This window comes from Urocampus carinirostris, chromosome 2, assembly GCF_059441175.1.
Source record: "Urocampus carinirostris isolate Australia breed hairy pipefish chromosome 2, RoL_Ucar_1.0, whole genome shotgun sequence".
NCBI lineage: Eukaryota > Metazoa > Chordata > Actinopteri > Syngnathiformes > Syngnathidae > Urocampus > Urocampus carinirostris.
In genome coordinates this window covers 20,353,050-20,365,941 of record NC_142350.1, presented here as the reverse complement: position 1 = coordinate 20,365,941, position 12,892 = coordinate 20,353,050, and the positions used below count along the sequence as shown (strand labels likewise).

At 40.6% G+C, this 12,892-nt stretch overlaps 1 long non-coding RNA gene across 2 annotated transcripts; it reads right to left on the bottom strand.

Annotated features, from left to right (window-relative positions):
- Positions 1–2,597: 2,597 nt before the first annotated feature.
- On the bottom strand, positions 2,598–5,459 carry LOC148371321 (uncharacterized). 2 transcript variants are annotated; one of them, XR_015849798.1, is made up of 3 exons: positions 5,296–5,459; positions 5,060–5,217; positions 2,598–2,658 (listed from the first exon to the last, which is right to left on the bottom strand). It is a non-coding gene; the product is annotated as an uncharacterized LOC148371321 (long non-coding RNA). The 2 variants fall into 2 exon arrangements; XR_015849797.1 differs by lacking the exon at positions 2,598–2,658 and adding an exon at positions 4,887–5,006.
- Between the last annotated feature and the right edge of the window lie 7,433 nt (positions 5,460–12,892).

Here is a 12,892-nt window from a genome sequence, read left to right as displayed (position 1 = left end):
TTTTATACATTTGACTATAAAGGCTTTTATACCATTTACTATAAATTCCATTTAATGCAAAAGATATTCACTGACTGGGCTGTAGCTCAATGTCAGGACACCCTGGTGGAAAATGTTGTTTACAGGAACAGTGGGAACGAGATGTAAGGCTGATAAGATAATCAGCACATCCAGACGCAAAAAGGCTCTGACGACGTAGAAACGCTCAGTGTTGTTTTGAGTATTCCAGACATCGCGACGCCCAGGGGGGCTTCCTTGGCACGCCCATGGTAGGAGTCAGCACGCCATTATGCAGGGAGAAGATGGTGACTAGGGCTAAAGGACTTCAGAAGAGGGCTTCCCAGAGATCCAACGTCACTAATTCGGCCGTTTTCGATGGAGTACACTTAGTTAAATTGTTAATGAAATTAAATCTGCTCCCGGGTGGAAATGTCGGAAATTTCTTGTTCATCTTTTTGGTCAAGAAACGAGCGCGCATAAATTGATGGGTGAATGTAGGTTGTGTTTGGTTAATGGAGTCAGATAACTCATTCGAACGATTTGGTAAACGCTACATTTTGGAAAATGTGCTTTAAGAGTTAGGCGACTTCCTCCTCTGTGGTAGAAAGTAGCCGAAAAAAAATGATCCAACCGTTATCTTAACCGCATCAAGCTTTCTTATTCCACTTTCATTTCCAAAGAACTGGCTCGCCTCTTCTTTACACTTTACACCAACCATATTGAATGGATGCACGAGATATTAAACAATGAAAATGTTAAAATTATTAGCACGCTGGAGATACGGTAAAGAATGTTTCCACACGAACAAGGACGCAGAAGCCGGATTTCTTCTTCGGGGTGGATGCCGGGTGACCTCTCACAGCGCCACCTCACGCCGGTAGCGGTAGAAAGAAGCACTAGAGTACTGTCCTCTACTCGGAAAAAGGTGCACAAAATACAAAATCTAAATTATAGCGATGTCCGGATATTTTTCCACATCCTGAAAAAAAATCTTCTTATCTACTGTTATCGTAAGTCGAATGGTCGTAAGTAGGGGTGCGTCTGTACATCTTTGGAGTGTCATGTCTAATCTCGTCGCATACCATGTTTCACAACGTTGATATCGATGACAATGATACCAATTCAGTTCAATGAATTCCATGCGCCTTATAGTCTGGTGGGCCTTATATATGAAAAAATATCAGAAAAGACTGTTTTGAGGAGTGCGCCTTAAAGTGCAGAGATGAATAATATTGAAAACACTAATATTCATGACCAAAAGAATAAGAACCAGGGCTTTAAATAAAAACAATTTCAAAATGTGATTTTTGGAAGAAGCCGGAGAAAACTGGATTCGACGGACCCTGTGAAGTGGAGCAGGTAACCACTTATCCATGCGCTCATCCTCCAGCGAGAAAAGATTAAAGAGCATTTGGGCTCAGCTTGACTGCGGCCTCTGACGGAGAAAAGGCGCAACCCTCCTCTTGTCCAGTACTCTTCAACCGAGCTGCTCGTATAAAAGGCCCAGCGTCTATCCGTCTTGCGACTGGAATTTGTTGCATGGCGTCCACGGGCCGTCACGTTGCTTCTCTGCGTGGATCGAGCGCGTCGAGGAGCGCCTGCTACTCCAATAATAAACGGATAATGTAAGCAGCGAGGCAGAAGGGTGGAGGAAAATCCTCCCAGTTTTTTTTCTAAAAAGGGGGGTGTGCATATGCCAACAGCGTCACCCAGTGGATTGCCGCGACTCCAGAAAGGCTGCAACCATGTGCAGGGCTGGCCTAAACCTTCGTGGGACCCTAAGCTAAATGACTTGACCATTTGCATACCTACTATAACTCGTTCCGTGTTCTACTCTGCCATCACGAATACACTTAACATACAGGGGTGTGAAAGTCATTTGATTTGGGGGTCAACATGCTGAAAAAAAAGCTCACGGGGGTCGGACTAGTAGGTTTAAGAGAAAAAAATAGAGGAAGAAAAAAAGAGGGGAAGAAAGAGAGAGAGAGAGAGTAGTTAAGAGAGACAGAAACGGGGAGAAGAGTGAAAGAAATGGAGGGAGAGAGATAGCACACTAGAGAGAGAGAGAGGAAAAGGGAAAAAGAAAGAAAAAGAAACAGAGAATGAAAGTGAGAAAGAGTGTAAGATGAGAAGAATTAGCAAAGAGCAAAATACAAGAGAGGAAAAGAGAGGGGAAAAGAGAGAGACAAAGAAAGAGACAATGAATGTAACAAAAAAGGAAAGCGAAAGATAGTGAAAGAGAAAAAGGAGCAAAATAGAGGGCGCAAGAGAGATAGCACAATAGAGAAAAAGGGAGGAAAAAGGAAAAAGAGAAGGAAAGAAAAAGAAATAGAGAATGAAAGCGAGAAAGAGAGTGTAAGATGAGAAGAATGGGGGAAGAGCAAGAGACAAGAGAAAAAAAGAGCGAGAGAAAAAAGTAATCATGAAAAAGTGAGAGAGAAAGAAAGGGAGTCAGAAAGAGACAACAAAAGTAAGAAAAAAGAAGGAAAGTGAAAGATAGATAAATAGGAAAGGTGAGAAAGAAAAAGCAAAAAGAGAGTAAAGATGCATCCTTCAAATTTGAGGACACCGGTGCGTTCAGGGACGCTCGGACATTTACCTATTTTCAGAATCTTCAGGTCCCGATTGCTTCATCTGTTTGCTCCAAAATTAGAATATCTGCATGAATGAAGAAGTGCAAGAGGTTAGTGTCTCTCTAAGTGTTGCCATGGAGACTAAATATGCACGCATTTTGTACCAAGAGATAAAATACATGATTAAGACGAGTGCTTTTGGAATATTCTCAGCGTATTCAGTACATAAGTGCACAATCAACCGCGCCCATTTGTTTGAAATATCAATTATTATGAATAAATCGATCGTAAGGGTTGAGCGGACTGCATTAGACATGCCTCTCACACAATGTATTCTTTCTTTCCAGATTTTCTTTTCCGCTAAAACAGGCTCATTAAAGTATATGCATTCGATTATACATGTTGTATTTATTCACCCTTACATCACTAGAAAATCCATTGACTGTAGTCATATAGAATACATGTACAAGAAGTACTGGATTATTGACCAATGATTGAATGCAATTACATTTCGGGTGTATTTTTATTCATTTAACTTTTCTGGTTTTGGGCGAGCGCAAGAGGATTTCTTCTTCCGGGGGGGGGGGGCGTGACAGAAAAGAATTGAGGAGCACTGCTTTCGAAAGACCCTCAAAAATCAAAATCCTTGTGAAAAGCTCGCAAATTAGGAAAAACGTTTAGCTTTATTCACTTTTGAGTCTCCGTTTCTATTCTTCTTTGTGCTTTTAGCGCTCAATTTTGGTTGCACTACACGATAAAGTGGGATTTAGTGTCAAACTTTTAGCTGGGGGCCTCTTGCTAAAAAGAGAAAAAGAGGAGAGAGAGAAAATCAAGAACAAGAGGGGGATTAAAAAAAAAGAGAGCGAAAGAAAACTGGACAGAGAGAGAGAGAGAGAGAGAGAGAGAAATCCAAAAGGGAAAGGGATGAAAAAGTAGAGGAAGAGAAAAAAAAGAAAGAAACTACAAAAGAGAGATGTAAATAGAGAAAGCAAAAAAGAGAGAAACAAAGAGAGAGAGAAATAGAAAGAATGAGAGGAGAGGAAAGAAGACACAAAGAGAAGGAGAGAGCAAGAGGAAGAAAGAGTGAGGAAGAGAGAGGGAATGTGAAAAACAAGAAAATAGAAAGAGCAAAAAAGAGTGAGAGAGAGAGAAATAGAATAAGATAAATGGAAAAAGGGAAAAGGGAGGGTGGAAAAAGAAAAAAAAGAGAGGGTGAAAGAAAAATAGAATGAGACAGAGAGAAAGTAAGAAAGACCCTCAAAAACCAAACTCCTTGTGAAAAGCTTGCATATTAAGAAAAATGATGCGCTTTGTTCACTTTGAATCTCCGTCGTTTCTATTCTTCTTTGTGCTTTTAGCGCTCGATTTCGGTTGCATGCACCACACAATAGAGTGGGATTTAGTTGGCAAATAATACAGTGTCCCCTTTAATTCGTTTTTTATCAATTGGTGGGTCGGGACCCAAAAGTGGTAACTAAAGGCAGGGGTCTTTTGAAAAGTAGGATGTATTTAATGAAAAAAACAGGAACAAAGTAGCAAACAAAGAAGTAAGCACAAAGCAACAAACAAGAAAGCAGAAGCATAAACCAAACCCAGCAAAGTTCAAATGAGAGACAATGAGCGAAACCGGAAATGGGAACCGCAATGAGCAGAGGAACAAAGACAAACGAACCTGGCATGGCGCTGGAATGAAATGACAATGACCCGACAAAGTTGAAATGAGAAAAAAAAACTCATGGGGGCCGGTCTAGTAGATTAAACAGATAAGGGAGAAAAAATTAAGAGAGAGAGAGAGAGAGAGAGAGAGAGAGAGAAAGAGAGAACAAGAGACAGAACAATAGAGAGAACAAGCGAGAGAACAAGAGAGAGAGAGAGAAAAAGAAAGAAAAACTCAGAAAGACAGAGATATCGAGAAAGGGGAGATAAAAAGAGAGAGAACAAGAGAAACAACAAAAGAACGAGAGATAAGGAACAAGAGAGAAAGTGAGAAAGCGAGAGAAGGAGAAGACAAGAGAAAAAGAAAGAAAAAAGACAGAGTGAACGAACGAAAGAAACAAAAGAACAAACAAAGACTAAAAGAGAGATGGAAAGATAAAAAACAAACGAACGAACGAAAGACGGTTGAAAGAAAGACGAACGAAAGGCAAAAGAAAGAAAGAAAGAAAGAACAAAAGAAAGACAAAAAGAAAAGGAGATACAGCGAGAAAGAGAAAAAAATGAGAGAGAGAGAGAGAGAGAGAGAGAGAAAGAAAGAGAGAAAAGAGAGATAGAAAGAGAAAGAGAGAGAAAGTAATATAGCTCCAGTTGCCTCGCGGGTGGCGCCTGGCTTTGACAACATCAAACGACAGCTGATTTTTCTCTCGTGCTTCTCTGGGTGTTGTCTCGCGGTCTGATTTCAAAACCTCAGCGGGCTTGATTTGGCTGGCGGGCCGCCTGTTTGACACATATGTTTAAAAGGGACACAAGTGCCTGATAATAGGACATACCTGTGCCATGTTCAAATCCTGATCGGGGCCCTCTGGTGGTAGGAAGTATGTCAGGCCCCTTCCACTTAAGCCACTTAAAAACTGATTCTGAACCTTCTGATAAATGGATGAGCAAATATTGCGTAGGGATTTCATTGGATTGAACAAGTGTGTATGATCTGAGAAAGAAAGACACCCAGATGAGGTACAGTGGTACTCGTATTTGTCAATTGAATTTGCTCTAGAAGCTTTGCAACCTGAAACATTTGTAAGTAGAGACGCCTTTTGAATGTGAATGAGATCATCCGTTCCAGCACCGCAATCTTTTTGAATAAATCATACATCCGAACATGTAGCAGATACATATTGAAATTAGATACATCTTGTAAAACCATTTTGCCTGACGTTTCTTGAAAAACTGATCCAATGACGTCTGCTTTTGCCGGCCTATGACAATAATGAGCCATAGCCCCACCTGTCAAGACTTTTTCCTGGTGATTCCTTTTCAAATAATTATGAGATTTCATGGAATTGTGCCAAAAAGTCTTGAATTTGGGCTGATACTTGGCTGCATCCTTCTCCTTGTCACCTGTGATTTCCCTCCGCGCAGCGGTGTGTTCTCATACCTTTTTACTATATCCTGCTTTGTTTCGATGGCCAGAAAAAGTCTCTTCCTCTTCTTTTCTCCTTGTCTACTTTTCTGTGTGATAGCGATTTGTAGAGGTACCATAGATTAGACTGTTTACAGAGCGGGAAGGGGACACGAAGAGCATGTGGGGATTCACGCATCGCATTGCCAGGTAGGACTCTTGGAGGCAATATTTTCCCTTTCAGCTACTTTTTAACCTGAAACTTTTGTAAGTAGAAGTAAAATGGTCTCACACACACACTTTGCCTTTCCTCCACCAAGAGCATCTCGCCCTCAGCTGATAAAGTTTATCAAGCGAAGCACACCTGCAATGGAAAGCAATGGAGCCTGCTACCACCTCTCAGTGTGTCTTGTTCGTGTCGTGTGTCGAGACGCCCCGAGTGACAATAACACACTTCTGGCTCGAGTGCATAACACACAAAATGGAGACCTACGTGTCGGTATGCGTGTTTTAGACTCTCCCCCGGGGTTCGCTCGACTTTCGCGCGTCGGCATCTAAATCCGCCGATAAATGCATTCTATATCCGGAGCGGTAAGTTGTTCCGAGATGCAAAGTAACTTACGCCGTAGCGGAGGGGTGTCAAACTTTTAGCTGGGGGCCTCTTGCTAAAAAGAGAAACAGAGGAGAAAAATAGGACCGAAAACGAGAGGGAAATAAAAAAAGAGAGCGAGAGAAAACGGGACAGAGAGAGAGAGAGAGGGAGAAATCCAAAAGAGAAATGAATAAAAAAGGAGAGAGGAAGAGAAAAAACAGAAAGAAACTACAAAAAAGAGATGTAAATAGAGAAAGGAAGCAACAAAGAGAGAAACAAAAAGAGAGCAAATAGAAACAATGAGGAGGGAAAAAGACAGAAAGAGAAGGACAGCAAGAGAAAGAAAGAGTGAAGAAGAGAGAAAAAAGAAAGAGCAAAAGAAAGTGAGCGAGAGAGAAATAGAAAAAGATAGACCAATGGAAAAAGGGAAAAGGAGGGTGAAAAAAGAAAGAGAAAAAAGAAAGAGAAAAAAAGAGTGTGAAAGAGAGAATGAGAAAGAGAAAGTAAGAAAAAAACTAAAAGGAGAAAAAAAGGAAGAGAATGAGGGAATAGCTAAATGTTATCGCATAAAAAATGTAAAAACATATACAGTACTTATGTTTTGGGGATTTAAGGTGCCGCTTAATGTTATTGCCCCTAATGTTGCTATTCGGCTTAAGACAAGTTCAATTCAAGACTGAATCCCCAATGCCCCCAATAACCAGGTCAGCGCCTTGCATGGCCGCTATTGGTGTGTGAGTGTGTGTGAATGGGTAAGTGTGAAGCACATTGTAAAGCGCTTTGGGAGGTCTTCATTGACTTGAAAAGCGCTATTGAAATGCAGACCATTTAACCATTTACTTTGTGGATGGCCTTTTGAAATCCGATTAGAAACAAGAGTCCACAAAAAGAACACAATTGAAACAAACATCTCTCTCTCCTTTTTTTCTTTGTCTATTTCTTTCTTTTTTCTCTCTCTTTCCCTTTCTTTCTATCTCTAAATGTCATTCTTTTTCTTTCTCACCTCTCTTTCTTTCCCTCCTTTTTCATTTGTTTTTCTCTTTCTCTCTCCTTCCCTTTTTTTTTTTAATCTATTTTGTCTCTGTCCCACTATTTTTTCTTTTCTATACATTTCTCTCTTTCTGTTCCCATCTCTCTTTCTCTCTCTCCTTTCTTACTCACCTTCTCTCACTTCTTTTGTTTATTTTTCTCTCCCTCTTTTTTTCTTTATCTATATTTCTTGCACTTTCTCTTTAACATTCTTTCTTTTTCTTTCTCACCCTCTGTCTCTTTATCTCCCTTTTTCTTTTGTTTTCTCTTTTTTCTTTCTCTCTCCTTCATTTTTCTCATGCTCACACTTTTTCTCTTTATCTCTTCATATTTCTTTTCTCTCATTCTTTTGATGTTTCAGTTTTTCTCCCACCCTTCTCTTTATATCTTTCTTTCTCTATTTTCTCTCTTTCTTTCTCTTAATTTCTTACCTCTCCCTTCCTCTCTAGTGTGCTTTATCTCTTTCTCTATTGTACTCGCTCTATTTCTCTCATTGTTTCCCTCTTTTATGTCTGTCTTACCCTCTCTCTTGTTCTTTTACTCTATCTCCTGTGTTTTCTTTCCTTTTCACCCTCTCTCTTTCTTTCTCTTTCTCTTAAGCCTACTAGTCCGGGCCCCGAGATATTTTTTTTTTCAAGCATGTGGCCCCCCCAACTCAAATGAGTTTGACACCCTGATGTGGAGGAAGACACTATTTTGGGCAAAATGTAAAAAATAAGAAAAAACAGTGACTTACAAAATAAAAGAAGACGCTAGTTTTCAACCCAGAAAGCGAGTTAGTTCGGGCTTTTTTGGTCACAAAAGATGATAATACTGGTTTCCGATGTAGGATGAGATGCTAACTTTAATCACAGAAGAGATGATGCTAGCTTTCGGCTATACAACAGCCAATGCTAGCTTTCAGGGTAGAAAAGGATGCTATTTTTTTGCCTTATTAGACGAAAAGGCAACTATTTCTAGACTTGAAAGTGGAAAAGAGAAGACTACACACGCACACAAACTGGCGAAATTAAAAAGCAATAAAGCAAAAAAAAGGGTCGTGTCATCACCTTGTAGACGTCATCCGAGTTCACTTTGTATATGAAAGTGGTGGCATACACGCGGCACCACAGCGCCCCTCGCTGGCGAAATGCTAGAATGGCAAGCTTTGCCCAAATCGAAAGGCGCTGTTATTACTGGAAAGGGGAAATAAAAACGTTATTTTGAAAAGAGAGGGACGCTGGAGAGGACAGATGGGCGCCAAAGAGGAGAGAAAAGCAGGGGGAAATGAGGTGGATAGAGAGGGGGGTGGGTAACAGAGAGAGCGATAGAGAGGGTGATAGAGAGAGCGATAGAGAGAGCCATAGAGAGAGTGATAGAGAGAAAGATGGAGGAAGAGAGATAGAGTCAAGGTTAGAGATAGAGAGTGAAAGAGAGAAATAGGGAAAATGGAGAAAGAGACAGAAAGAGAGACAGAGAGAGGGAGACGGAGAGTTAAAGAGACAGAGAAAAATGAGAGGGGGAGAGAGAGAAAGAGAGAGAGAGAGAAAAAAAAAGGAGATGGAGATAGAGCGAGGGAGAGAGAGACAAAGAGAGCGAGAGAGGAGTAGGAATAGAGAGGGGGCTAGGAATAGAGAGATAGGGAGAGAGAGAGAGAGAGAGAGAGAGAGAGAGAGAGGTAGGGATAGAGTGATGGAGAGAAAGATGGAGGAAGAGAGATAGAGTCAAGGTTAGAGATAGAGAGTAAAAGAGAGAAATAGAGAAAAGGGAGAAAGAGACAGAAAGAGAGACAGAGAGAGGGAGACGGAGAGTTAAAGAGACAGAGAAAAATGAGAGGGGGAGAGAGAGAGAGAAAGAGAGAGAGAGAAAAAAAGAAGGAGATGGAGATAGAGAGAGGGAGAGAGAGACAAATAGAGCGAAAGAGAGGTAGGAATAGAGAGAGAGGTTGGGATAGAGAGAGAGAAAGAGAGAGAGAGAAAGAGAGCGAGAGAGACAAAAAGAGAGAGTTACTGATAGTTCCATATTTTTTACTTATTTCTTCTCTTGTTCTTTCGTTCTCCATTTCCCCGCTTATTCCTGCTTTTTCTGTCCCCTTTCTCGTGTTCCCTTTTTCTTGTATTCTTTAGATTCCATTTACCAAGATGTTTTACTTCTTTTTTCTCTTTTTTTACTTTTTCCTCATATTCTTTTGTTTTTCTTTACTTTTTTCCTTTCTGTTAATTTTTCCTTTTTTTTTCATTTTCATTTGTTTTTCCCCACTTTTTTTCCATGGTTTCTTTTTCCCTAGCTTTCGACAATTTTTCCGTTGGCTTTACTTATTTCATTTATATTTCTCTTCTTCTTTTATTTCTTTTTTTCCCCAAACTTTTTACTTCCTTTTTCTCTTTTATCTGTTCCTGCTTTTTCCTTCTTTTTATCTTTTTTCCTTTTTTAAAATGTTATTCTTGTTTCTTTTCCACTAGCTTTTTCCTCTTTTCCTTGCTTTATCTACATTTCTTATTTTTTCCTCACTTCTTTCCTTTTTAATTTTTTCTTTATTTTTTTAAGACTGCCCTTACAACAACATCTAGTTTCTTTGGGCAGGGCCCGCCCCCGAACCGCCTGGTAACACCCCTGTCTGGTAGAGGGAAAAAAGGAAAAAACGCTACAGAAAAAGACAAAGGGACACCAGGGGGAATAAAAGCATGCAAATGAGGACAGATGAGTTGAGAATCACTCATTTTTCCTTGTTTTATTCCGAATGTGGCTCGTGCGTAAAGAGCCCGTAGTGCACGTGCGAAGGTTGAGGAACAGGGGAAGGAGGGATGAACAGATGGGGTGAAAGAGAAGGCGAGCACCTGATGCAAAGGACAGAAAAGGGGGAAGGGAAAGGGATAGAGTGGGAGGAAGGGAGGGGGAGCGATAAAAACCCACAATCTGCATCTTGTGAAGAAAGCACACATGCTGAGTTTTAAAAAAGTGCTGCAGGACGGCCCAATAGGCATGCATACTCATTTCGAGACGTGTACATAAAGCAGGGGTGTCAAACCCATTTGAGCTTGGGGCTACATGCTAGACATAGGTTAAAGAGAAATAGAGAGAGAGGGAGAGACAAAAGAAAGAGGAAGAGAGAGAATGTATATGGTAAATGGTCTGCATTTATATAGCGCGTTTCAATTAAAGAGAGAAAGAAAGAAAAAGTGTGAAGAAAAGAGAGGTCAAAAGAGAAAGCGAAAAAGCGAGAGAAAGGAAGAAAAAAAGGGACAAAGTGACGGAAATAGAAAGACATGGAGAAAGAAAGTGAGAAGGAGAAAGAAAGATCAAAAAAATGAGAGGAGAGAGAGAAAAAAGATCGACCATGAGAAAGAAAGAATGAAAGTGAGAAAAAAGGACAGAGGAAACAGAAAAAATGAGAGGAGAGAAAGGCTGAGAAATAGAAAAAAGTAAGAGAAAGAAAGACAAAAAGAGAAGGTTGGAGAAAGACAAAAAACAAAGAGAGCAAGAAAGAGAGAGAGAACAAGAAAGAGCAAGAAAGAGCAAGACCGTGCGAGAGATAGCAAGAACAAGAAATACAACTGACATGGGTGACATCAAGTGGACATATTTTAACTGCAGCTCATTTTTTCTCTTGCACTTCTCTCAGTGTTGCCCCAAGGGCCAGATTCAAACCTATATGTCTCTTTTGTTCTCTCTCTACTTCCTTTTTTGTTTCCCCTATTTTTAAATAAAAAATATTCACAATATATCTGGAATCTAAATAGATTAGTTTTGCATTAGTTGGCAGATGGCAGACAGGTGGGAGGGCAGGGAGAGAGTTCAGAGTCCTGAGAGCCTGATGGAAGACGCTGTCCTTGAGCCTGCTGGTTCTGACTCTGAGACTCCTGAGTCTTAATTCCAACATTTAAATCTTGAACTCAAAGATAAAAGCCACAACTTGATTGGAATATTTCAAACTACCATTGTTTTTAGAATACGGAAATTAAAACTATTACTCCATAGTTTATCTAGTTAATTGCCAATTAATCGAGAGATTAATTGAAGATTAAAGATAATAAACCCTAATCAGTATACAAGTCAAATAAAGGAATTGACTTTTTTGATTGTAAATTTCGAAATGTAATTTACGTCGTATAACTACAGATAACTTTGACTAACCCATGTTTACATAGTTCATACATGAATTTCGCTAAAACAATCACCCAAGAATTAGAATTAGAATTGTATTTATTGTTATTGATATCTGACACGTTTGCCATGGCGGCCAATTGGCCCCGCCCTTGTGGCACCAGCTGCGGCTCGTTGACAGATTGGCTTACCTTCTATTTAAGCTCAGTGTTCTCACTCACCCTTTGTCAGTCCGTCAACGAACCTCTGTCCTGCAAGACGTGGGTTTTGACTCGGTCCGGTTTCCTGCCTGCGTCTCCTGTCCGGTGTCGTTCCCGTATTTTTTATCCTGTTTATTATTATCTCCAGTTTTCGTTCCCGTCAATTTCGATATCCTGTTTTGATATCAATCCTGTCTGTCCCGTCCTGTCCGGTATCGACCCTATTTGTCCGATATCTGCTCGGCCAATTGGTATCGATCTCGTCGGCCTCTGGCTTCCTGTCATTCCACGCCAGAATGCTGCCTAACGTGCATGACTCCCTATTTCCTGTAAAATAAAAGGCTTGTGTGAGAAATGTCACGCATTTGGGTCTGATCCTGTTCCAGTTCATGACAGATATCAACGTTGTGAAACATTGTATGCAAAGAAATTAGACGTGGCACTCCAAGGTAGAATGTGTCATATAATGACTATGAAGGCAAAATAAAACTTCAAAAGGGCATTGGGATGAATAGGCAAAACAAATAATTACAAGGTAGTGCTTGGAAAAACTGGCCTAAGTTATAATCGTAAGAATGCAATGAAGAAAAGTAGTGGATGGTAACAATACAGACGCTGACCGACGTACGAACGAGATCCTTTATAAATTTAATTTGTTTGTAAGTTGCTTCAGTGCTATATTTTGTATGGAATTTATGTTTAATTTTTATTAAATATTCAAGGCTTCTATACATGACCTGAATTGTTTTGTTCTAAACTTTTCATTAAATAATATGCTCTATTGTCAGAACCCAGAACAGATACAGGACCCAATCGCGTGACGTTCTCACACAAGCCTTTTGCGGGAAATGGGGAGTCATGCACGTTAGGTAGCCGGTCTGGCGTGGAAAGACCGGAAGCCAGAGACCGACAAGACCGATTCCAATCGCCCGAGTTGTTATCGGACAGATGGGGTCGACACCGGACAGGAAATGACAGACAGGATAGACAACGGATCAGGATATCAAAAATTATCAGGAGAAACTGGGCGGGAACAAAAACTGGAGAAAACAATATACAGGACAAAAACAGACAGAAACTAAACTGCAACCCGTAATTAAACAGGACAACAATGAACAGGAACAATACCGGACAGGCGATATCACAGGAAAACAAGACCAAGTCAGAACCCTCGTCTTGTGAAGCAGAAGTTCATTTGGGGGCTGACCCTGAAGCAAGAGAGCGCAGAGCTTTATATAAACAGAAAGTCAATCCCTCAACAAGCCGCAGCTGGCATCACACGGGCGGGGCCAATTGGGCACCACGGCAACCGTGACACAAACAAGCGCGGCCAATTGGGCGCCATGGCAACCATGAAACT